This window comes from Patiria miniata, unplaced genomic scaffold, assembly GCF_015706575.1.
Source record: "Patiria miniata isolate m_02_andy unplaced genomic scaffold, ASM1570657v1 HiC_scaffold_3, whole genome shotgun sequence".
Classification (NCBI taxonomy): Eukaryota; Metazoa; Echinodermata; class Asteroidea; order Valvatida; family Asterinidae; genus Patiria; species Patiria miniata.
In genome coordinates, this window is record NW_024037069.1 from 46,598,591 (window position 1) to 46,625,984 (window position 27,394).

The 27,394-nt window shown below is 41.1% G+C and overlaps 1 pseudogene; it reads left to right on the top strand.

The window, feature by feature from the left end:
* The first annotated feature begins 53 nt into the window (after positions 1-53).
* LOC119736871 lies at positions 54-27,179 on the top strand (annotated as a pseudogene).
* Positions 27,180-27,394: the final 215 nt, after the last annotated feature.

Below are 27,394 nucleotides of genomic sequence, written 5' to 3' on the forward strand. Positions count from 1 at the left end.
CTGGCACTTTGAACTCGGTTAATGACTCCACCTACTTAGTAAATTCTGAAAATTCGCGGTAGTGTTCCTCAAAAATGGCGAATCCTCCTGGGCAACGAAGTAAGCCAGCGGACGTAAATGTCCCTTCGAAACTACTCAGCAAATCTGAAAATGACCAAGTAGTTAACCTTCTTGGAAGCAGGTGTTTGGTGAGTTCTGTTTTAGTCGGTAATGGGAATTTAAAGGGTAAAGTGACCGATATTTTCAGGAGGTAAATGGGGGGGGGGTGGAGAAAATGATCTGTCAACTCAACAGTAACGAGCGGCTGCCGGTCGATTCGCCACATTTTAACTGTTCAAAAATGCCTTTCTGTGGTAGAAGTGCGGTTTAGGACAGCATTTTTGCTATTTAGAAATGACCGTTTTGCAAATGACTGTCAATTCTGAAATGATTTTTGCAGTCACTTTCAAGTCTTTTTGGTTTATTTAAGATTTTGTTTCATAATGTGAGCAGTATGGGCCCACTTTGGAAGAAAATACGACATCCTGTTTTGCGGTTCCGTGCGCGAGTCACATCAATTCTTAGCAATCTCCACACAGAGGGAGAAAAGAGTCGGAAAACGGTCTGCTTTTCTACTACAATTAGAATAGCAGAAAAACAGATTGAACGTATTTGAAAAGTCCATTTTTGTAGTGTAATGGTAGTCTTTATAGACAGGAAGCCAGTGGTGGGGGGTCAGCCTAGCTGGAAAGTTAACCAATTTTCATGCATATAGCGATGATCCACATGCATACCAATGTACAGAAATGGACGTCTGCCGGGCACACTGTGGTGGGTGTGGTCAGAAGGGCCATGAGAAAGGGGCCCCAAAATTGAGCTAGATCAGCTGGTGAGTTAACCCCATGAAACCTAATGGAAAATGTTGGGCCTAGTCTCAGGTATCATGAATGGCCACTGCCAGACATTTTCAGTGGTGGAAGGTGCCCGCCAGACAGGAAAAACCTGTATAGGAGGGGGCGTGGCCATAACCCCCTCCCATTCCTTTTCGCTGATACACTTACCGCACACTTTTCTTTAAGAATTATGAAAAGGTCACATTGATAGAAATTATGATATGGATATGGATAGGCTGGGGATTAAAAAATGTCAGCACAGTTTGATCTATTGTATGGATGAGAACGAATATGAAATAGGAGGGTTAAATATTTCAGATTTGGTGTACAAGACGCGAGTTATGAATTTATTGCAAACGATGTTGAAATCGTGTGAGAATTACCAGCTGTTGTTACACCCCAGTAAACATGCAGGCCCAAAATCCGTCCACCGAGCTCATGAATACAAGTTTAATAAACATTATTCTATATTATTAGAGAGTTCTGAGAGCCATGGAATTGGAAAACTAAAAAGATATGGCAAGGCTCCTCTCGTCTGGACTTGAGGCTTCCAATTCCAAGCATTTTGCATGGAATTGGGTCCGAAATTAAAGTGGCGATATTTAGCCACGATGTGGAGGGGTCCTTTTTCAAGATGGCTACTTTTCCACTTTGGGAAACATCACTCGTTTTAGGGGTCGTCTTCTTTGGGTGAGAATTTCTCGAAAAGTCATCGGTCAAACCACAATTTTTATACTGGGGAACCCCTGTGACACTATATACGCCCTGGATAGGGCCCAATTGGGCTACAAAACTATTACTTGCAATTATCATTTAAAAGTAGAGTATAAACGTCCACACAACCATCGTATTTTATTCTGACGAAAACAAATTTTGTGGATCCAAATATTGACTCTCAAAAATCGTGATTCCAGTCGCACATGTTCCGCCAGTGTATCGTATGCTGCGGACGTGCTGTGTTCACACGAAGGACGGTGGTATGTACCTGCAAGAAGGAGAAAATAGGCCTACGGCTGGAAATACGTATGCGTATGCCACAAAATGTCCGCCGCGTCAGAAGTAAACAACTGGGTTTTGTTTTCGTCTTTTCAAGATCTGTGCGTGACTTTTTATTTTTTCACAGTTTTTCCTAAAAGTTAAAGTTTTCTTCCCTATACCGACAATCGTTTGGGAAATCAGAGCTTTTGTTCACCAACATGGGGTTTATTATGCGACGCAATGTGCACAGATAAAAGCATATAGTTGATGCCACTAACGGTTATTGTTTGAGTTAACCTAATTTAAAAAGTATTTTGTCCCTTTCATTTTTTTACTTGAAACATAGACTTTGGCAACAGCTGTGGTGCAGGTATTTTTGGCCCAGCCTCCCAACAGCTGGAGCAAGAAATGCTGTGGAGTGGCATGCTTTGTCAAGGACAACAACCTACGCTCATACTTCATCAGAGTCTACGATATTGTGGTAAGTTTATGCTAGTCTAGTCGGTTATATATCTTCTCTTTTGTTAGAGAAGACGCATAACTGGTATTATGAAGAAAAGTGCTTGCACCGTGGCGGAAAGACTTAGGGCCAGCTTATTCTGAACGTATTTTCATTGCATGCATTAATTGTGACTGAGCGGAGCTTAGCTTCCATTGGAGCTGCACGTGCTTGGCATTGGTTGGGCTAGGCGCGTAGACAAGTATGCATGGCAGGCAGACGTCACCTGATGCGTTGAGCGCTGTATGCGTGAGTTGAACTGCAGAATGTGAGCAGACGTAGACAGGAAGTAGGTTAATTAGTTTGCTCTTCGTTTGTGCAATGCTTATGCGCGGTTTGTACAATTAAGTTGTGTGATCTGTACTCTGGCATAGCTGGTTGCATATGTAAGGCTTTAATTAGCTGTACGTAGCTGATGCTAGCTTGCATGGTTGATGCGTTGCGAATATCAGCTGTACTGTTGTACATTGCTTAGCTATGCTGTTGCATTGCTTAGTTGTACATCGATGATGCTGTTGCACATTGCTGATGCCAATTACCGTGCATTTATTGATTTATTGTTGAATAAAATGTATTTGCTTGTACCGGCAATTCTGTTTTGAGGTGTCAAGCTTTGTTACATGTTTAATGTGCAATCAGCAGAGAGTTAACTATCAGTCACAATCGGTGGAATATTTCCTCCAAAACGGATCCGCGCCCTTAACTTAAGGTCGCTGTGGTCTATCGTCTAGGGAAGAGCCTTAGTTTGGGAAAATTGTCTTCCTATAATGTGTAAGCCTTGATCCTAAAAACTCGGGTTCGCACGGGAGAAAGCTTTAGGTCCGATAATACCAAGCAAGTTTTCTTAGCTGAGCTGGACTAATCGAAGAAATGAGGACTCGACCTGAGTTGGACTCCAGAAAATGAATCAGTTACTTTACTCATTTTTTACCAAGTTGATTTTTTCTTCTAGCGTTTTCTTCGGGGAAGGGGATGCGGGAGTAGCGGGACACGCCCTCTGCCCTTTGAAATATGCACATATGACCTGCAGGTCTTTCAAAATGTCTCTGATTTGTTCTTTGTTTGGCTTAACATTTAACTGACTTCTAGTTTAGCTCTAATTTCTGTTTTAGAACGGAATGAAGCTTTGGGAACAGGAATTGTACAAGCAGTTCAAGTACATTGTCGCAGATGGCCAGCCTTTCTTCCACACTTTTGAAACAGACGTGAGTGTATTAATGCTCTACTAAGTAACAAATAATCTCTTAACTTAATGTAACCAGGTCGGGATTTCGTACACACTTTTACCCGACAGGTTCCCTACTCCATTGTGCATCACATGTCATAACTTTAGTAAATTACTTGCATGTCACTTTGCCAGCCATGAGCGTTGCGTTACGATCGATCATCTTTTTGCCTAGCGCCCTCTTGCGGCCAACTAAACTTTTTTAGCACAGCGCGCGCCACCCAGCCCGCTACTTTTTAAACTGTGCAAAGGGCGTAGCGAGCAGGCGAGGTTTACATTCCAACGCGCTTTGTTTAAGTTAGATTCCTGGCATTCCTGGCGTTTCGGTATAGTTTTCCTGTAGGGCTAGGTCCTAAATATCGTTGATTCCGTTCCAACTCTACTTTGAGTTGACATCTTCCAGCTCCTGCTCCTGCTTTGCGACCAGCATTTTATAGCGAGCATTGCACACTCCACTTTTATTACTGCACATTTTGGGTGCGACTCCCTGTTGTAGCAGCAATATAATTTTATATCTGGCGTTGCCGGCACTGCAGTTTTCTGCATTATTTCCTTCAATTTTGCTGCTGATTTTTCGATTTTAACATCGAGCACGGAGAGGAAGGCATGAACGTAGGTCATCCCAAGTGGTGAGTAAATCCCTTGTGTGTTATTTAACTTTTTATGCCTGAGTCTTTTTATGCCATAATCTTTTTATGCAACATCTGTTCACTTACTAATGTATTTATAAAAGTATTCTTTGATTTAAAAATAAGGAAAACAGTGTTTCCCCAAATTACTTTGAATTTAATGATGTCTTTAATAATGTACTTTGATCTGAAAGTTTTCCCATAAATCATTAGTGATTGATTGTTTGTGATTTCAGATCATTGGATAGATCTAGACAGCTTCCATTTCCTATTGACTGTCGTTCTTTTATATACCCAAGTTCTCTTTATACCAAAGTTCTTTATACACTAATTCCTTTGTTAACACCAGATATAAATTTGTAAATACATTGTCTCATATATTCGAAATCAATTTAATTGTGTTGTTATCCAAAATGAGACATCCAAAAGACTTCGCTCCACCCAAATTATATAGTGGAACCACTCGGTTGTGAGGAGAGTGCCACATTTAAACTAATTCATATCGCTCTCCCCGGTTACATTAAAAACACTTGGAATATTTTAACATTGGCAGTGCTTGTGGCTATAAGGTGATGGTCATTCTATAAAACTTGGGTGTACGTTTTTTCTGTCCCTGTTACATCTGCCATCTATGATTTTATAATTTTGGTTGTTTTATCCTCCAAGACTACGTTATTTCTTTTTCATGCATAACCCATCCCTGTTTATGTATATGCAAAACTTCAACCATATCTGGTTGAATTTTAACTCATTCTAGAACTTTGAAAATGCACTTCTGTGCTGGCGTGCATGACCCATGATGACGTCATTTTGACGGCACTTTTCAATGCACATACTTACAATGCACGTACATATTCTTAAAATACAAAAGAAATCATTAAAAAAATCTACCGATGACGTCATCATGACGTTAAATACGATTTTGCATATTAATAACATTATCTAACTTCCAAGTTTGGAGTCGATCGAGTTTGATGACGTCATGACACACACATTAATCACATTGCTTTTGCATATGCAAATTCTTTTTAAAATAATCATGTTACGTTCGTGAGTTATGGCGTCATTTTTGTATAACACATCCCTTCTATATACATGCAATGTTTAAACCTAATTGGCCTTGTAGTTCTCCAAGGCCATTGCAAATGCACCTGTATGATGACGTCACTCATTTATGATGACGGCCTTTGTTTACGTTTAGTTTGATCAAGATTTGAGAATTTAAAATGTCAAAAGTGGCTTGTAAAAAAATTCTGTGCAAAGTCTACGGGATTTGGGATAGAAGAAAACGAAGAAAAAGAAAGAAAGAAAAATCAGATCAAAAACAAAGACTTTTTCATACATTTAAGGACAAGCAAAAAGAATATATAAATAAATAGATATTGTTTTTTAAGTCAATACGGTTGCTTGGTTGTCGGGTTTATATTTCATTTTCAGTTGAAGAATTACTTATGAGAACGTCAGGGTGTTCAAGATGCATGTTATGGGGGCAATGACATCTGTAGTAATTCCATCTTTTAATGATAAATTTTTCGAGACTACTTTGGTGAAAACAGCATGTTTCCCTCATGTGGGTCTTTTTGTAAATGAAGGGTCCAGATTGAGGTATTTTGCTACCCCTTAACCTCTGAAATTTATTTACTTTGCTATTCATAATCATTCTTGGTTATAATGACATCATTCTGTGACTTTATATGGATGTTTGAAGATTTAAATATCGCCATATCTCACGAAGACAACATGCTACATTCAAATTCTTTTTGAAAAGAAAATTTAGAATTCATAGTCCGGTTTTTAGGGAGGGGGAAAATGGATGCAGAATATATCTTTGTTTTCATGTGTGACAGGCACAAAGCTCTAGTTAGTTTGTTTGTTTTTTACTGTTGGTTTTATTTCTTCGCGTACCCATAATTATGTGCACCCTGTGTATACAGACATGTTGGGCCGCCCTCAACTTTGCTGGTGATGCTGAAGCCGGTGATTTTTGCAGTGCCATCGAAGTTAAGCTAAGGGCCAAGCGTAAGCGTGAAGGAGGTGAGTGAACCATCTCTAGATGAAGACGATGTCTGATTTGCGAGAGCTCAATGAAGTGGGAGGGTAAACCGTATGCCCATACTGGCTCGCGTGTGTATGACTGATTCTATTTTCAACAAAGTGGTAAATAGCGTCTTAAAGTGAGTCCCATGTACCTTTGGCAATGCATTCATGAGACTCTTCACAGTCATGTGGTTGCGAAGGGCGATTTCTATAAAGGTTACGTAACACTTTATTTTGAATGAAACTTCATGAACACAGACATGTTCTCGTTGGCAAGTGCAATCTTTGAAAATTAATTTCTCCAGTTTGGAAGACCGTATCTTCATGCAACTTGCAGGATTTATTTCCCCTTATAATGATCCAAGTATGTGCTAAAAATTGTGATATGTTTATTACTTTTCGTTGAAATAGGAAAAATAGGCCTGGCTACGTACATTTTTGAAAGTTGTAACACTGGCGTTTGCAATATCTTTCAATCTTTTCAAGCCTCACGAATATTAATTAGGTTCCTATCCATTTGGAGAAAAGCCTCCTTCACGAGTTATTAATTGATAAATATCGCCCTTTTTGCCGGCTTCCATTGGTCGATACCGAGACCCGCGCCAAATATGCTAATCTTCCATACGTTAGTGTGTTGCTTGGCCGAAATCGGTCAACCGTAGCGCCTAAGGCGCTTTGCTGAACAATGCACGTGGGTTGGGTCGGCAGAAAATCCTCGTCGAAATTTTCCATGGAGATAGTTGTACACTGTAAAAACTGAAGTGTTGAAGTTTAACATTTTCGAAGTGTTATTACTACCAAAACAACATTTCAAATGTTGCAAAAGGTTATTCCAGCTCTTATTCTCGCAATAATGTATTAGGCGACTGGGCAATTTGATTGGACACTGAGTTCAGCACTAGATCATTTTCCGTCCAAGCTCTATCGACCAACATCGCCGACCATCATGATTTAACCAGTTGAGTACATGTGAGATTTTTTATACTGAGATGTTATCATAGGAACACTGCACATTTTGATGTTAATACTACTTTTATATCGTACGAAATTGACGGAGAATTTTAGACCTTAGTCCTAACAGATGGGTATCACTATACATTGTACGTATACGTACATGTACATACGTGCATTTGATTTGCGTGATGTATCGATACATGTTTAAGTACGTATTTTACAATCGACAGAAGCATGACCACTCTTTAATCTTTACAATCTCAGTAATGTGTACATGAATTTCCATATAAGGGCTATGTATCGATACATCACGCAAATCAAATGCACGTAGAACGTACGTACATGTATAGCAACACTTCTCTGTTAGGTGTAGGGTCTTAAATTATCCGTCAATTTCGTACGATGTAAAAGCAGTATTAACATAAAAATATGCAGCGTTCCTACGATAATATCTCAGTATAAAAAAAAATCACTCAACTGGTTATATCGGGATGGACGGCGATGTTGGTCGATGTAGGACAAAAAGTTATGAAGAACGCAACGCCATATTGGAGCCCTTACTATCAATGACATTCTCTGTTTTTATTGGTCTTTTTGCGTGCATTTGAAGGATGAGTTTTTTGACATTACAATAGCTTAAAGTAACACATTTAAAGGGTAACAAAAAGTTGTTTCAACAGTTTCAAAGGTTTGGATATAAACACCTGGCAATGGGTAAAGGGGTAACTGAATAGTTGTTTTAACATTTTAAAAGGGTCAGATACAACACTTTCGTATACTTTTCTAACATTTTTAAAGTGCTAGATCCCAACACTTTTTTTAACACTTGGAAAAGTGTTGCAAAAGAGACTGACACTTTTGTAACTTTCTAAAAGTGTTGGAATTCGTAACACTTTGGAAAGTGTTGAATCAACTTTTAAAGTGTGGTCACTGACTGAACACCATGCAAGTGTTGAGCTTATCATTTATAAAGTTGGATTTAACACTTCAGTTTTTAGAGTGTAGTTGTAACACTAGCTTTTGCAACAACAGATTAAGCTGAAATTCGGAAGGGTTCAACTACTCGTGAAATAACAATTTGGAGAAATTCTTAGAAATTGATATAAATATTAAATACATAGATTTGGCAAAGTTTTCGAACGATTTCTTCCAGACTTGAAGGTCAGCTATACCAGTAAACAGTATTGACATTTCGGCATTGATGACGGCGATTTTTTTTCAATTACATGAAGTTTAGAATTTCTTCTTCCGTTATAATTTAACATTTCAATCATACTGAGCATATTTTCTGAAAAACACAACGTTCAAAATGCCATTTTTGTGGTGTATGAATTTCACTGCTCTGCTATACTAAGTTTGAATCGGATTTAGCTTTCCTTAATAACGGCAGACGCTTTGCCTTAGCAACCACATGACTGTTCAAGTGGTCTCCTCCAACTCTCCATATGTTGCCCTTGGAAGGCCGGCTGGGTCAAAAGGTAAAGTCTGTCACGAGTCAAGTGACCCATCAAGGTTGCGTTTATCTCCGGTTTTCTTTATAGCTCGAAAAGATTGAAATACTTATATTCCCATGGGTGGGATGGCAGTCCATCTTAGTTGCCTCCCATTTTATGCTGACCGGCACCCACTCCTTGGTGGGGAGAGGCAAGTTGGAGTAAAGTGGCTTGCCCAAGGACACGCCAATAGCTTGATTTGAGCTCCTGCCCTTTAATCATGAGTCATGAACCGTAACCACTAGAACAGATCAATGTATAAAATGCATACGGGTGTGAATCAATGTGTGAAATGCAGAGCCTGGTTCAAACATTTCAGAAGGGGTGGTTTGGAAAAAATCAAATTTATTTTCGAATAATTTCGTATTGAAATAGAAATAATTACATTTAATTAAATTAATCTCATTAAATCAAGTAGAATCTGTGGGTGAGGTGTTATAAAACAAACATTAACTCGTGGTACAGTTAAACCAGCCTCAGCTCAGTGATCCATGGAGCATTCGATTTTCCCGATGCTTTTGCAAGGGAAAAATAGAATTCACCACTAAAGTGGATCACCTCCGGAGGCTAGTTTTACTATACCCTTCGAAGCAGTAAGTATTTGTACAATAATGAATACATTTAATTATGTTATTGAGTAAAATGCAAGTTATCTTGTCAATTTCAGGCACAAAAAAACGCCGCGCTCCAGAAGCAGCAGTCCGGAATCGACCCAAACATGCCCCTCCAGTGCCAACCCAAAGTGAGTTTCTTATTCCAAGCTCTTTTTAGCAAGATGCAACTAAAAGAATGCCAAGATCGCGCTTATGCGATCGCTTGGCTAATGGCTAATGTGCAAACTCCCGACCCGAAACCGACCCGGCCCCAAACCAACCGGTCGGTTTGTCCATCTTTTTAGTCGGATGGGGTCGGTTTCGGTTTTGCGTTTGCGATTTTCGGGTCGGGTCGGGTCGGGTCGGCTAAGCCATTTTGGAAAAACACGAAATAAACCGAAATGAACCGAAACAGAATTGAAATTTACATGGTGCACTATTTAGTGCAGAGTCACTGCGTCCGGTGCGACTAAAAATGGTTTGCGGTCTGTCTCGATACGCGAAGCGGGTCAGTTCAAGCGCAAAAAGCAGACATATTTGCCGAAGCCAGATATTCGGGTTTTTTTCGGGTCGGTTCGGTTTCGGGTCGGTTTTGGTCGGTTTTCTTTGAATTGTTGTCGGGTCGGGTCGGGTCGGTTTTAGGTAGTCCTGTTCGGTTTCGGTTCGGATTCCGTTTATAAAATAAATGTCTCGGGTCGGTTTGGCCTCGTCAACCCGACCCCATACAGCGATGTTAATTAACATCGCACTTTCCAAGCAATACGGTGTTAGGTCAATTCGTCCCTTTGTGTGACAGGATGAAAAAAAATTGTTCTCCATGAATTTGGTTTATACGAGAAACCTTTTATTTAAGTGTCTGCGTGATGCTGGTATAATTTTGTTTGATCATGTGTCCTTTGTCTATGGTACGATTATTTGTATTTTTTTTATCACTGTTTAAGGAAATGACGAATTTTGTGTGGTAACTGGTTATATACTTACATCGTCCTAACAATATACAACTGCATGTAGGTCCAAAACCGCACCAACGAACTCCCAACTCGGGGCGAGGGAGTGAGTTGGTCTTGGACCAAGACGTCAGTGATCAAGAGCGATAGTTGCAATGTTATGTAGCGTAAACGTTGGGCAAAATTGGAAAATGTTGGTTACAATTTTAGCCAACTTTTTTAACCAACCAAATTTAAACCAGCGTTTTGAGAGTGCGGTTAAAGTTTTCAAACGTCGTGGGTAAACTTCTCAAACGTCGTGGTTCATCGTTGGGTATTATTTTAACCAACTGTTGGGCTGTTGACCTGGTAAACAACAGTTGGTTAAAATTAGTCATTTTACCCAACGCTGATTAGACTTCGGTAAATTTAACCATCGTTGGTTAAAATGAACAAAAAAGCACCATAGGCTGAGTGCAATATGGACCGTATGCTATATTGGATAATAGTACACTGTTGTTGCCATGGATCGACCAATCAGGATTGAGGGCTCAAAGTTGCTATCGTATTATCAGTGGGGTTCATCACTGATGGATCCTCGTTCACAGTTCCATCGGTACAATTACAATAAGTTGTACTACAAGAATTATTCCTTAATAACTGCATTGTCTGGAGTTCTGATAACGTAATGTGATTTCATTGCGTGGGCTGGTTTGAAACGCCACCCCACAGCCAGAAACCATGTCGCGATTGTTGAAAACACTTCCTCGCAATTTGATTCAATCCTTTGTGCAGTTAACATCCAGCCATCTCCGACAATTAACACCACCACCATCACAAGTAAGAAGGAAAATAAGAAAGAAAAAGGGAAGAAAGCAAGGCTCAACAAGGCTGACATTTCTACGCCCATTAATTTTACGTAAGTGGCTCTGCTAACTGATGGAATTTATCGATTATGTGCACAATTAGTGCCCAATGAACGGTTAGAAAGGGCGAGTAATTAATTAAGCCTAGTTTCCATCATTGGCCTAAGAAACTCACTGGGAAAGGCAAACAGGACCCAAACTGCAACGCAGACATATGGAAACATTTTATCCGAAAGAGTCGCCGACAACTCAGACAGACGCAAACTACGTGGCAGATAGACGATCGGTGCTGACGGTTCTGCGTATTGTCTGCGCAGTCTGCGTAAGCTTAATTTCGATATGGACACCGGGCTTTAAGTTGGACCCTCTAACACACTGCCAGTGTGTGCCTGGTGCTCATGCATAGACACTTCATGTATGTGCAGTCACATGCTCAAACCAGTGCACAAATGCCCAAATCTGTGACATAAACATGCAATTTCAAGATAAGTGTTTGATAACATTTTCCATAAAATTGTAAGATTATTTCAAATGTAAATCACAAATCCGACAAAATAATGTAGATGTATATATTACTTCTTTTTCTCTTTAGTCATGTCGCCCATTGTGGATGGGCCCCAGAAACGGGTTTGGATGTAAGTAGAACTTGAGTTTTTTTTTTTTATATTTGTGATTTTTTTTTCACCATTAATTGACTTTTTGATCTTTTATTTTGCCGCCAAAACAAAAAAAGGTCACGTTTGTTTTTGGCATTCCTGTCACTGTCTTTCCCGTCACTGAGCCGATGCAACAGACAAACAGACAAAGAAACCAACACACTGACACACTGATGCATTCCTGAAAAGGTAAAATCGAACAGTTTCTGCCCAATTTCATTTTGAATGTCACCTTGTGTACGTCACTTCATTGTGAACCTTAAAATGAGCTGCACAGGCCGTTGGCTCACCCAGTCTAGAGAGTGCACCGTACTCGGCTTGGCTTTGTTTTTATGCAAAGAAGTGTGACATCACACAGGGTCGCTTCAAATAGTGATGTGTCCACAGTGTTTCGCCATATAGCCATATGAATACCCAATTTCAACCCAATTACATTGAAAATATAACAAAAGGAACAACAAAATTGGATAAGTGCGTCAGTCAAGTGGCTAGATCACATTTTTGACAAGATCGTGAACGACTGGTCCAAAGCACCGAACTTGGCAGAAAGATTCATATAGGCCTAGCTCCGAAAAAGATATTTAGAAGGGGGTGACACCTGCCATACTTCAAAAAGGTTAATGGGTCTAGAACAAACGTTAGTGAATGTTGCTTTGAATTTTTGACCCCCAGTATAAAGTGATGACCCAGACCTCCAGAACTGGTTGGAAAACCTCGGTCTAGATGAAAGCCAAATCCTGGACGAGAAAAACGTGGAATTCATCAATAAGTTTGTAGATGAACATGGAGGAATAAATGCTATTAAAGATAGAATGTCTCGTAAGTAAATGCATAAAGTATGAGTTTTCAAACAACTTCAGACAGTTCACGAAGTATGGTGTAGCACAAAATTGACTTTAAGGCTGAACCAAGGGAAACTACTTTCCCTTGAAAATAATCTAAACAATTATTATATTTAGCTAAGATGGCAGTTAACCCCACTTCACTATTAAATGCAGTGATGGAGTGTGAGGCAGGTTTTTGGTTTTCTCAAATCAGTGTGTACTGCACTGGATGCTCTGAAAATGTTTGCTAATTCTGTGAGATGATTCAAAGGGTTTGGAATGGTGCTGCCCCTTTTTATAAATGCAGACCTGTGCTCCTGTAAAGTAACGTGTTTTCAGGCCTTGCTTTAAGTTGCTTATAACAAATAGGAACCTTACATGTGTAACTTTTCTTGTAGACCTCAAATCTGTGGTAAATGCTTTCTTTTGTTTTTCCTATTCCTCAAGAGAGGTCAAGAATGCCTGCCCCTCCACCCCCGCCCCCGTCTCCTGGCACTGCTGCTCCGCCTCCCCCACCAGGCAACCGTGTTGCTCTCCTACCACCTCCCCCAAGCCATGGTCCAGCACCCAAACTCCCACCCTCATCCCGCCGTGGGGCACCGACCCCACCCTCGCGCGCTCTGCCCCCGACGCCCCCTTCCATGGCCCCACCCAGCATGCACTCCCGGCCAATGGCAGCCCCGGCTCCTCCACTCCCGACCCCATCTCAAGGGGGTGGACCTCTAACCTCTCCACCACCGCCACTGCCAGCTGTTGGAGCCGCTCCGCCCCCTCCCCCCATCAGAGTGGAAGGGGGAAGAGGCCGTATGGGACTCATAGATGACATCCACAAGGGTGTTGCCTTTAAGCGTGTGGATCCAGATGACCGACCAGCCCCAGCCAGCAGTGGACGTGGAGCGCTTCTGGATCAGATAAGGGGAGGAAAAGTCCTCAAAAAGGTAAGAAAATTCCAGTTTTTTTCAGTAGATATCAATAAGGCCCAAAAAGTCTCTGGTTTCTGGTATGGATGTTGCCCCAAAAGTGGTGCGGAGACGCGGCTTTTTTTTTCTTTACTTTTTTTATTCAAATGTCGGCCGATGACTGCAATTAATGGTGCCAGACTAAATTTAGTGCAAAATGCATGGGAGTCCAGAGAGGCCACATAAAGCTTATACTCGATCGAAACTCCATCTAAAACACGATTGTGCAGCAGCAGGATTCCAGTCAAACCAGTGAGTTTGGTGGTTTGAGACATCACCTTACATTGAAAAAAAAAAAAAATTTGACGACGTGCATGGCTACGGCGACGCGCGCGCATACCAGAAACTGGAGACTTTTTTTTTTGGCCTAAAGTCGGTTGTTGTTCCAAGACAATGACAAAAAACAATAACAAAAGTGTATAATAATTATGTCCATCACAGAGGAACAATAACATGCCTTCAGGTGTAACATGAAATTCAGAATCTGTGTTATCATGGTTGGTTAAATGACTAAACAATTATATTGCTCACATACATCGTCAATCATAAGGCTTATACTCACTGTTGCTGAAAGAGCTTCTATAACGCTCGTTTGTTAAGCTGTCTTTCAATATTAGTAGTACATTTGGTTCTCCAGTGTTTATTAGCTGCATATTTAGGACTGTACAATATGCTTTAATCGGCAGTTGGCACAATAAGCAGCTTTTATATACAATGCTATGTCATGTAGTATATATTAAAGTGGTAGGCCGATATTAGCACTCTCGTGATGGTAACATATCAATCATCGACATGCTTGTGCTTGTTGTAGGTGGATATGTCCGACCGGGAGGCAGAAGTGGCCCCCAGCGTTTCTCAGGATGACCTAGGGGCTTCACTGCTCAATGCTCTACGGATCAGAAACTGTGTCATCCACTCTGGTAATGCATGTTTTCACGGTGGGCCCTTCTCGGTTCATATCAGGGACAAATTTGGTGCAGAATCATTATCTTTGTCTAGCCTACAGAGGTTCAAAAATGGACAACTGCTTTTCTGCAACCAGAAATACAGATTGAACGTTTTGCTAAATGGATTTTCTACTTTCTGCTTTTCTGCTACCTTTCTGCTTTTGCTGCTACCAGAAAAGCCGACTGAACATGTCGTACAGGTCAATTTTTTTCTTTTCTGCTTTTAGAGAGGGTATACTTTTGAACCTCTCTACTTTGTCTACATGGAAGCAGCTCTGCTTTTTGTCCCATTGCGAAAAATTACGGGGACTTTGTTCAGAATCCTCAATCCTGCAATCATTGAGAAATTGTTCCATGTTAAAAACCTTGAAAAATATGTTTATATGGGTAATGTTCTTAAAGCTCTAATCCTAGAGTCTACAGCATTCCCTAAACGTACATTGCGATACGTCAGACGATCAGACGATTTCCGTGGACAATTAAAGGGGGTTTAATTTAAGCCGTTCGGAAATTAGTGCCCGTTGATGAGTTGACGACCAACCATTGCGAAGCTCAGCACAAGGGGGATACAAAAGTTTAAAGACACGGAGGTAACAACAAAAGAATCAACAACAATGAATGAGAATGTTTTTCTTCGCACCGATTTGGTATTTGTATAATTTTTTACTATTTATCGCTTAATCATCGAACTCATGGATACTTGAATTATCAAACAGCCTTATAACGAATTAAACGAAAAGGAGAATTAAGGATCTTTAGTTAAGTTAAGGTAAAGATGAGCTTGAGGCTGTCGCGATGGCTGTCGCGATTTTGGGATGGTGTCAAGTCGATATATAGGAATACAAAGCTTTCATGTTTCCGCAATCAATTTAATGCGGGGAAGACTAACCATCATCGTTGAGAGGATACTCTTTTAGAGGGAATACCGGTAATTGAGGGGAAAAATACCATGGCTATGGGAGGATATTTTTTAGAAGGGATATGGAGAAGACTACACATCAAGGCCAGGAGGATATTATACTTGTCATTTTTTTGGTATACTTTAAACATGAAGCGACATTTTTATATACATCAATGTGAAACGACATTAATTATTGTATCCCCCCCCCCCTCCCTCGTGCCGAGCTTGGCAATGATTGGATCTTAAACTCGTCGTCAGTTCATCATCACAGGCAATTTTCCGGACGGTTCAAACCGCAACTCCCGTTGTCCACGGAAATCGTCTGATTGTCTGACGTATCGCAAGGTACGTTTATGGAATGCTGTGGACTGTATAAGTTTATAGCTTTACAAAAACAAAAAGGCGTGTCTATAGTAATATTGGGAAATAAGTACACGTCTTACAACAATGCACATGACATCTGTAATGTTGATTCACTAAATGACAGAAGGAAAAAGTACTGTCGCAAATTTACCGTCGGAGTTCTGGAAAATGTGATAACCATGTCACTGTTCCCTCCCTAATGCCTTGTGCGTCATGGCATGTCATTACGTAGGTTACTCTTAGGGACGGATCCAGGATATTTTTGCAGGGGAGGGGGGTTTCATCAGCAAATTTTTTAAAATGTAGACAGGGTTTTTCTCTGGACACTTGGCCTCCGAAAATCAATAGGTGGGGTGGGGGGGGGGGGGGCTCGTACCATACTTTCAATTGGGTCGCTATTCAAGTCCGACGATTATTAACACTACATTACAGAATACTGTACAAATACCCACTTACAAAGCTGGCTCTGTCCGTATTTTGTGCACAGGCAGACATTATTACCAGTATATTTTTGTTTGGGTGTCAGAGCGGGAGGGGGGGGGGGGGGTTCGCATTATTTTAAATGAATTTCTATTAAAAAATGAAACAATTTGACAGATCTGAGGTTTTTTTTACCCCCCCCCCCTCCGCGTCTGACTCTAAACCTGTTTACCTACACGTGTGAGGCTCACCAAACCACACGTATTACCTAGAAGCAACGTTTATAAAATTATGTACAGGATCTGATCGCTCTCACACCTGTGAGGTCCACTTCGTTTATACAATTATAACACTTGTAACGAGTGTGAAGGCTTACTTAAAAGGCACTTAACTGTGTGAGGTTTACTACACCTCACGTCCAATATACAAACCTATATACAAGTCATATATTAGCCTCACACTCCTGTGAGGTAGTCTGTTTCTCTCACAATGGAAATCAACATCTTTGGATATTTTGTCTTTCTTTGTATAAAAAAACACAAACACTTTGCAAAACTGCAATAACTTCAATAAAAACTTTGAATTTCTTTGTTAACGTTTTCAATAGAATCTTTTTATATACTTAATATTTTCATTTCTCAAAATATTGTGCACCGCAACTAATTTGGCATCGGGGTCAAAGCTACTTGGAGGTTTGTGCTGTACAACAGACATGTCGTCGTACCTTTCTGCACACATGTTCCGACATTAATCATGGCTGTGATTGGTCAAAACACTGGCGCTTAACCCCCCCCCCCCCAAAAAAAAGTCTCCGGTTTCTGGTATGGAGCTTGCCCCCAAAGTGGTGCGGCGACGCGGCTTTTTTTTTTTTTTGACTTTTTTTCCTCATCAAATGTCGGCTGATGACTGCAAATGAAGGCCGACTAAATTTAGTGCAAAATGTATGGGAGCCCAGAGTGGCTACATAAAGCTTATTCTCGATCGTAACCCCATCAAAAAAACACGTTAAAATTGTGCAGCAGCAGGATTCCAGTCAAACCAGTGAGTTTGGCGCTTTTGAGACATCATCTTATATACATTGGGAAAAAAACGTTTTAATTGTGCCGACGCCCATGGCTATACGGCGACGCGCGCGCATACCAGAAACCGGAGACTTTGGGGGGGGGGGGCCTTAACGGATCTGTCTGTTTCTCTGCTTGTAGGGGTTCACTTATTGTGCCTCTCCTGAAACTAATGCATTTTCTTCTTCTTTTCTTCACCTCCCATCTCCCATGCAGAAGACAGTGATGACGATTCTGATGATGACGACTTTGATGATGATGACGAAGAGTGGGAGTAAATTGAGGACTAAAACAAAATTGTGTGTTTACGGTAACCGACCTATACCTGGATTTTTAGGCCAAATTTCCGATCTCAAACTGTTTATTGCCACATTTGTCCAAAAAAATACGATAAAGTATTTGTTGAAAATCATACTAAATATTCAAGTTATTCAAGTGTTTTGGGTGTTATTGAATAACTAAGCAATTAAACAGGTTAATAAAACAATATACCGTTAAAGGTATCCTAAAGCAAACAAAGTAAGTATATGAGACTGACATATTCTTCAGATGGAACACAGTTATATACATTTTCATATTTTCTATGAAAACCGCTGCAATATCGGAATCCCTATTAAAGCTATATTCCATCATTTGCAGCCATCCGAAAAAGTAACTGGCGTATTATTGTTGAAAAACATACTTGGTTGAAAGATAGTAAGGGGACTAAACTCCCTGTGAAATTAATCTTTCTGGCAAGCTATCATTTTGAAGTAATCAACGAAAGAAGGCCTTTCAACGGTGCGTCTTAAGACGCACCGTAGGAAAATTTAAACTAGTAGTTCGTTTTGTTATTCGGCGCAGCGCGCGCAATCATTGGCACGACGCGCAGGCGCGCGCGGTTGCTATAATTCGTCGGATCAGTGCGCGACATCGCGTATAGCTGCAATTCAAAACAATTCAAAATATGATTCAGCAACTTTTGATTTAAAATTGAGATCCTAGAATGCTGTTTTTCTCGGAATATACAGCTGAAGCTGAGCCGAAACTTCATCAGGTTAGTTGTTCAGTATCCTTCATTAGATTTTGATCACTTTGTTACTTCAAACGAACAAAATGCACAAATTACAAATGATGGACTATATCTTTAAAGCTATAGTCCATCATTGGCAGCCATCCGAAAAGTAACTGGCGTAATTATTGTCGAAAAACAAACTTGGTTGAAAGATAGTAAGGGAACTAAACTCCCTGTGAAATTATTCTTTCTGGGAAGCTGTCATTTTGAAGTAATCAACGAAAGAAGGCCCTTCCAAAGGTGCGTCTTAAGACGCACCTTAAATTAGTAGTTCGTTTTGTTATTCGGCGAAGCGCGCGCAAGCATTGGCACGACGCAGGCGCGCGCGCTGTTGCTATAATTCGTCGGATCAGTGCGCGACGTCGCGTATAGCTGCAATTCAAAACAATTCATAACATGATTCAGTAACTTTTGATTTGAAATTGAGATCCTAGAATGCATTTTTTCTCGGAATATACAGCTGAAGCTTAGCTGAAACTTCATCAGGTTAGTTGTTCGGTATCCTTCATTAGAGTTTGAACACTTTTGTTGCTTCAAACGAACTATATCTAGCCATCAACACAATTCGGGGTATTATTTCGCCCTTTAATCCTAATAAGTTCTCTCCAGAGATCTCTAGTATTATTCCCAGCAATCACTTCAGCCATTTTCTCCATTTAATTCTGATCATTATCCCTGAAGACCTATTATAACTGGTTCCAGGTATACGGTGCATATCTGCATCAATACCATGATGCAGTTGGACACATGCCTTCCAATGTTGATGCCACATCAAAGTTTCCTAACGTAAATGCTAAACCTTATTTTCATCGCTCCTACTATCCGACTGTAAAGTATCTTTACCAGAAGGGTTAGATTTCTGAATACATTCAGAAACATTAATACATGTGGTCATAACATCATTGTACAAATCGGTGAAATCGTTCACATGCTCTTTACAATTCATAATTTTGTGAGATTTAAAAAAACCATGTTGTTAAAAGAAATATTTTCCAGATTTGTTTGTAAATTATGTTTATATTTTGAAAATTGTGGTTTACTTGCTTTCCTCCAGAAAACAATTTTAACTGGAACATGATCGGGGAAAAAGTGATAACATGTATCTATAATATTAAATGAAACAATGCTCTTTCCAATTGTAGAAGAGACTAAACAATTCTTGATATACTTTAGATATATGGATCAGTAAATGTATACGGCACTTGTGCTAATTCAAGATCGGTACAAATAACCATAATCATTAAATTTAAAACAACGGCATTTGGAGATGACCGGCTAAGATCTTTATTTAGATCACCTCCAAATATAACATGTACATTATGTGAAGACCGATCCGGCTGACTGATCGGAGGATAATGACAGGAAGCTTCAACTGTCAGGAAGGCGGATCAGCAATGCACTGTGCAGAAGTCACAATACTGCACGTAGGCGGACATTGGATCAGGGGTAATTGTTCGTCTTTGTATTCGGGGCAGCGGAAACGGCAGCCCCAGGGCAACTGGACAGCTTTTTTGGGGACAACACCGCCCACCCCATCAAGAGGGGGGGGGGGGGGGGGGGCCTGCCCCAACTCATCTGCCCAGCTTACCGCGGCTGGCAGATCATCCAAAATGCGGTCGAATATCAAAGAAAACTCGAACACCAAAACAGCTCATCCTGGGAGCTTGGACGTCCGAACGTTGTAAGACAGGGATTCCACTTGAAGACCTGAAAGAGGAACAACCATCGGTTCAATGGATGCCCTATATCGTATGATTCGTATCGATATTGCAGGACTCAGTGAAACAAGGCTTCCTGATGAGGGTATGCTGAATTAAACTGGAGCTGGCTACACCTTTTTTTTTCTGGTGACGAGGAAACCTACTGATGAAGCATGAATCCATGGAGTGGGGTTTGATAATTATATAAGACAAGTCTGATGGAGGACATTCCTTCCTTCCCAGTTGGAGTCAACGAGCGCCACGTAAAAACTTCGCTTCCAGTTGAACATGCAGGACAAGCCACGTAATCATTGTCAGCGCCATATATGCCCCCACCCTCATAGCTCGGATGATGCGAAGGAGCAGTTTTATGAGGAAATGTAACAATGGTCTGCTCCTCCTGGCAAATTGTGCTGAGCACATGCTGAGCATTATACCAACACTGTCTTCCATCAAGCTGACAAGTACAAAACAGGCTGAATGCAACCAAGATCCAAACAGCAGCACCTGATAGATTATATTATTGTCAGGCAGAGAGATATCCAAGATGTATTATACTCCGAGTCACTCGTACAATGCGTGGTGCAGATTACTGGATGGACCACAGACTGGTGAGATCAATCCTTTCGCTACACATTGCTCCTACTCAGTGCAAATGTCCAAAAGCCATCAGTGCATCCTTCAAGAAGGCCAGATTGAGACACCCCTACCATTTCAACAGGGAAATTTCAGGAAGCAGTTGACGTAAACATCAAGGCATGTACACCCCAGGTGGCAAAATGACTCTAGCTCCACCTCCAAGGCAGACAAATTCAGGCATTGTAGAACAAGCTCAGAAGAGACTGAAGATCAGTGGTGGGACAGGCAGGCTGAAGAAGTACAAAAGCACGCGGACTCCAACAAGTACAAACAGTCCTTCCGTGCCCTGAACACCGTAAATGGCCCTCCATCACTGGGAAGTTTTTTGTCCGGATCAATCTGAACAGGCTCATTATTGTGTCGGAAGCCAATTTACCTGAAGCCCAGTGTAGATTTCGCCAATGGCGCAGTACGGTCGATATGATATTCTCAGTGCGACAGCTATATAGGTATCGCGCAGAACTTAGACTGCGCGAACAGGCCCTTTCAATGATGGCATGACTGGACAATAATTCTCTCAAATGGTGACCAATCCGACCCATTTGAGATCTCAAACGGGTTGGAAGCAAGGCTGAGTCCTGGCACCGGTCCTCTTCAACTTGTACTTTACCTGTATCATTAAGTATGCCATGCAGGATCTAGACTCGGGGGTAAACATCCGCTACCGCTTCGACATGTAGTTCCGTCTTCGACCTGCGTCGACCAGCCAAGACGAAGTAGTCGACTGTTCTCATTCAGGAAGCGCTGACCTGCAGTTCATGATTAACAAGTTCCCAGAAGCTTCAAAGCCATTTAGCTAAAACTGAAGTTCTCTTCCAGCCAACCGCTGTCAGCAGCGCTCAAAAGCCCACCATCACCAACCCAGGCAATCAAAAAGTATATATTCAAATTATACCATGAATAAGGAGTGGTTAAATTAATATTTGACCAGTGGCAAATGGATAGAAGAGTCCATCACCCAACCAAAGCGGGTATTTAATAGCCCGCATCGGGGTCAAAAAGATGTAGTTTGAATAGCAGGCCTCTGAAACCAAACCGATGCCCGATTGAGTAGCCATATAGGGGTGAGTTATTATCTTCAGTTATTTTGATTTTTAATTTTGTGACTTAGATGGGAGTTCATCCTTATAATGCATGGTTCATCAATTATTTGTTGCATTTCTGTGAATGAAGTTTCTACATCTTGACATTTTAATGATTCAAACTTAGAGATTTACAATGATAAGTTTGGCAGTCAACGTAAATTGAATCATGATGGAACGATAAACACTGATGATCTGAATTGAACTTGCTATCCTATCTCATAGATAATGTTAATGTTACAGAACCGTTCATTTAAGAATCATTTTATTATTTTGTATTTAGCTTCCAGCTACAAATATGTTGACGTAGCTGATGTAGCAGTAAGAGTTGCGCTGAACAACATGTATAACCAGGTTAGTTCCTAAATTGTTTTGTGTGTTTATGTCACAAATAGTTTCACATACTGAACTGTACTTGATTGCTGAATTGCCAGACAATGAATTTCTTTACTTGTGCCTAAAGCAATTTGTGTCTCTGCCTCTCTGGTGTATTTTATGTACACACTTGTGTTGTTTAAAATAGGGTTCTTTCCATGTTTTGGTGTTATTAAGGACAAGGACAAATTTCTGTCTACCCAAGAAAGTATTATGTAACCTGTCACAATGCATTTGGTGAGATACCACGGGTTACAGCTGTATCGTTTGTGTGAGGATTGCTTTGGTTTCAAGCATTGAAGGTTACACACCGACTAATTTTGAATTGTACTGTGCATTGTGATGTATTAAGAGTGTGGTATTTTAAACATTTGGGGTTTTTTTTGGTTCCTAACTGCCCAGGGGCTTGTAAATTCCGACATGGGCCGTCACATTATATCCGTCGAGTTCTAATCATCAGCCCCAAATTGTCGGCCTAGCAAGGAGGTTTGTCAGCAATACAAAAATAAGAGACACTGAATAGCAGATCTGCACGTGTCGCCGTTATAAAAGTTTGTTCGAACATTGACTAACGCCTGAACAATCTGTGCGGCCGGGTGTCAAAAGTGGGATAACGGCACTTTAACTTGAACTGAACAATTTCGACGGACCCCTGGATACCCAGGATCGATAGTGCAGGACATCGTATACAACCTGCCAGCAAGAGAAGATTCTTTCCTCCATGCTGGGGTGAAGCAACAAATTGCAGAAATTGAAAACAAAAGATCGGAGGCCCACACAGGCCCCTGACTCCAAGCTGTATAAAAAAGGCTCTTTTGCAAGTAAAAAATTTTTCCCCAGACAAATGAAACCCAGCCTATCTGTGGCTTTGTTCCCTATGCTCCTGTTAGCTGTGCCTTTCATTTAAGCAAAAAATAGCCTACACGCATTGGCAGCTGTGGCTCCCAAATTCCCATCCGAATGTTTCGTGGATTTGTCATTTTCCTCAAATTTAACCCCTGAAACATGCAGTTTCCAGATTTGTTTGATAAAGGTTTTCAATGCAATTTAACAAGATTATTTCAAGATAATGTAAATCACAAATACAACGAATATGTATCTTTTTCTTTTCAGTCATGTCGCCCACTGTGGATGGGACCCAGAAAAAGGTTTAGACGTAAGTTATACTTGAGTCTCTTTTTATTGTATTTGTGATTTTTTTTTTATCTGTTAAAGGGAAGATACAACATTTGCAAAGATCAAAAATGATCAAATTATCACGAAATATCTTACTGGATTTTTAGGGAATGACAGTCGAAAGCATCATGTAAAATCGTGGCTCCTGGTGATCTGATATTTTCAAGAAAACTTGTATTTTTCCAACGCTGGTCGGTCGACCAGCTTCGAGAAAACTGACTTTTTTCAAAAAGTGCTCCTAATTTTTCATATTTAGTTATTCCGCATTTTCTTTACAATTGATTACACACCTGTGAAGGGGTACAAGCCTTCTAGACTGATTCTCTGACCTTGCAATCCTCCAAAGTCTATAAATTGCTCCGTTTCATCTTACGTGGGGTCAGGGAACCAGACTACAAAAACATGGTTGGTTTTCTTGGATTTTCCAGCATCTCCGAACCCAAAACGTGAAGCAAGTCAGTTTAACAATATTTGCTATAACATACTTATCCTCCAAATCCATTTATTTCTGAAAATTGCAGCAAAAGCAAATGTTGTACATTCTCTTTAATTGGACTTTTTGATCTTTTGTTTTGCCACCCCCCCCCCCCAAAGGTTTAGATTGTTTGTACACATTGGCAGCGTGTGACCAGTTCCGGGTGTGACGTTACCTTTTCTATTCAGTATATTGAGTTCAACATTAGCCTTTTCTGGCGGACACAGTAGGAGGGCGCTATTTAAAGCAGTACAAATTGAGAAAATTCAAAAGAGTTTACTGCTCCAAATAGCATCCTCCTAGTGTCCGCCATACTTCAAAAAGGCTAATGAGTTTAGAACAAAAACTAGTGAAACTTCCTTTGAATCCTTGACCCCCAGCTGGAAGAGATGGACCAAGATGTCCAGGGCTGGTTTGAAAGCCTTGGTGTGGACGGAAGCAAATTCCAGGACAAGGAAACCATGGAAATCATCAATAATTTTATGAGGCAAAATGGAGGAATCAATGCTATAAAAGATGCAGTGGCTCGTAAGTAAAAGCCGAATGTTAGGGTCTTCAAACTACTTCAGACAGCTTGTGAAGTAAGGTGTAGCACAAAATGGACATTAAGCCTCAAACCAAGGGGAACTATTTATCCTTAAAAATAATCTGAACAGTTTTTTATTAGGTCAGATCACGGTCTTTTTTTTTTTCAGCGAACCCACTCTTCACAAGTACAGGCGATCATGTTTGAGGCAGCTTTTGTTTTCTGTAATCACATTGCAATGGACGATTGAAAGGGTTTGAAATAGTGGTGCCCCTTTCTTATAAATGCATGTATGTCATCCTGCAGTAGCGTATTTTCTGGCCTTCAAGTTGCAGATAACAATGGGCACCTTGCATGCGTGTAAACTTTTCTTGTAATAATAATAACAGCTTGTTATATAGCGCTTTTAACTAAGTGCTTTACGTTATTATTACCCCTGATCAGTGGGCCTATAAAACATTCCCAATACCATCTCAGCCTCCTGGGGAGTATACAGCTCGATGCAGCCTGTTAAGCACAAGGAAGCTAATTCATTTACAATGACCATCTCTGCCCTCACAGGTACCCATTTACTCCTGGGTGGAGAGAAGCAATGAATGACAAAGTGCCTTGCCCAAGGGCACACGCACCATGATCCCAGGCTGGACTTGAACCCACAACCTGCAGCTTAACCCACAGACCACGAATCCAGTGCCCTTAACCACGAGGCCACAGCACATGTAGATCTCAGAGATACATGTACTGCTAAATGTCAAAGCCCAACTCATTTGAACATCCCTGTGAATGTTTTCATTTGTATTTTCTTATTCCTCAAGAGCAACGAACCCGAGGCATGTCTGCCCCTCCACCCCCGCCCCCATCTCGTGGCTCTGCTCCTCCGCCTCCCCCAATAGGCAACCGTGGTGCTCTCCCACCACCTCCCCCAAGCCGTGGTCCTGCACCCCCTCTCCCACACTCATCTCGTGGGCACCACCGCCACCCCCACCCTCGCGCGCTCTGCCCCCGACACCCCCCTCCATGGCCCCTCCTATGCGTCCACCCAGCATGCAGTCCTGGCCTTCGGCAGCCCCTCCACCCCCACAGCGATCTGGCGGAGGTGGACCCCCACCCCCTCCACCCCCTCCACCCCCAGCTGTTGGAGCCGCGCCGCCCCCTCCCCCTCCCCCTATTGGTGGGGGAGGACGCACAGGACTCCTAGATGATATCCACAGGGGTAATGCCTTGAACCGTGTGGATCCAAATGACCGACCAGCCCCAGCCAACAGTGGACATGGCATGCTACTGGATCAGATAAGGGGAGGAAAAGCCCTCAAAAAGGTACGAAAAGGCAGTTTGTATTAAAGTAAATATCAATACACCCCTTGCTTTCCCTAAAGTCAGCTTTTGTTACTTTAATCCAAGACAAGGGCAGAACAAAGTGCCTAATTACATGTATGTCTATCCCATCAGAACAATGAGATGCCTTCAGGTGTAACGTGTAAAAAAAAATGCAGAACCAGTGTTATCATGTGTCATTCAATTGTTGATTGAATGATTACCAAATTAGATTGCTAATACATAAATGTATCAATCACAAGGCTTACTCACTGTTCAGTGCTGAAAGAACCTCTATAATGCTTGTTTATTAAGCCGTCTTTCAAATGCATCTGGTTCTCCAATGTTTATTTCAGCTGCATATTTAGGACTGCATTTAACAGCATGCTGTAATATGCATTTAGCACAACGTGCAGCTTTGAATATACACAATGTAATATGTAGTATAGGTGCTAATGGGTTGAAGCGATATATTTAGGACTCTTGTGATGGTAAATCATTTCCATCAATCATCAACAGGTGGATATCGATCGTGAGGCAGAAGTGGCCCCCAGCGTACCTCAGGATGGCCTAGGGGCTGCACTGCTCAACGCTCTGCAGATGAGAAGCAATGCCATCAACCCTGGTGAGCAGAAACTTAGGGCCCGTCTTGATTCATATCAGGAACAAGTTCCAGACAAGTTGCAGGTAGAATCATTCACTTTGTCCAGAAAAAGCTCTGCATTTGTCCCGGACATGTTCCGGGGAAATTTTCATTCGCAACTGCTTGACTCACCAAATCGATAACTAAATTGCGAGAAGATTGCAGGGAAAATGTTGAGAATCCTACAACTTGCGAACTAAGTCTGCAACTTGTCCGGAACTCGTCCAGGATATGAATTGAGATAAGCCCTCTAAGGCACCTGGGAACATTTATAATTACCTTTACAACGGACCTACAGAGAAAAAGCTTGCTTTATAAAGTAAATATAGAGATGGTATCAAATGTCGCGAGATGGATTCATTCAGAAGAAAACAATCATTGGAGTTTTTTTTATGTACCCAACTCCCTAGGCCTTTTTGCTAGGATGTAGCCTCAATCCTGCAAAATCCTTCGATTGGCCTCATGGAAAAATAGCGTATAGCCTCAATCCTGCAAATTCCTCCATTTTTTCTTGAATATGGTCCTTGGAGTGGTGACCACTGCCTGAATCCTGCAAAATTCTGCGGCAGTGACTGTCAATATGTTGAGGCTTGGCCAGTAACATCCTGGAGCAGTACTATATTTATGCATGGCTGAGCATAAACAACACAAGGTCCAGCTCAAGACATTGACAAAGTGCAGCCTTCGAAATCAGTATCGCACTTTTGCCATGTAACCTCAATCCTACAAATTCCTCCACTTTGGCAAAGAGGATTTTGAAGGATTCAGGGCAGTTAGGGATTTATTAATGCATTTGTCTCTCTTTTTTTCTTCTTCTCCTTCACCTCCCATCTCCCCTGCAGAAAACAGTGATGACGATTCTGAGGATGACGACTTTGATGATGATGATGAAGAGTGGGATTAAACTGAGGACTAAAAACAGAATTGCGTGTTTTCGGTAACCAATCCACCTGGATTTTTTAGGCCAAATTGCTGATTGCAAACTTTTTATTTCCACGAAATCCAATTGATGCAAGTACATAAAAATTAATTTCCTACTTACCTACCTAGATAATATGTAGGGCATTACTGTAAATAACCATTTTTTTTCTTGTCCGCATAAGCCAGGAGAGAGCATGCAATCGAGAACAATTAATCACTCAATTGCAGTCCAGTTTCAATAGTTTTCCTTGCACTTGTTAAATAATAGCCGTCCAATCATGTGGTA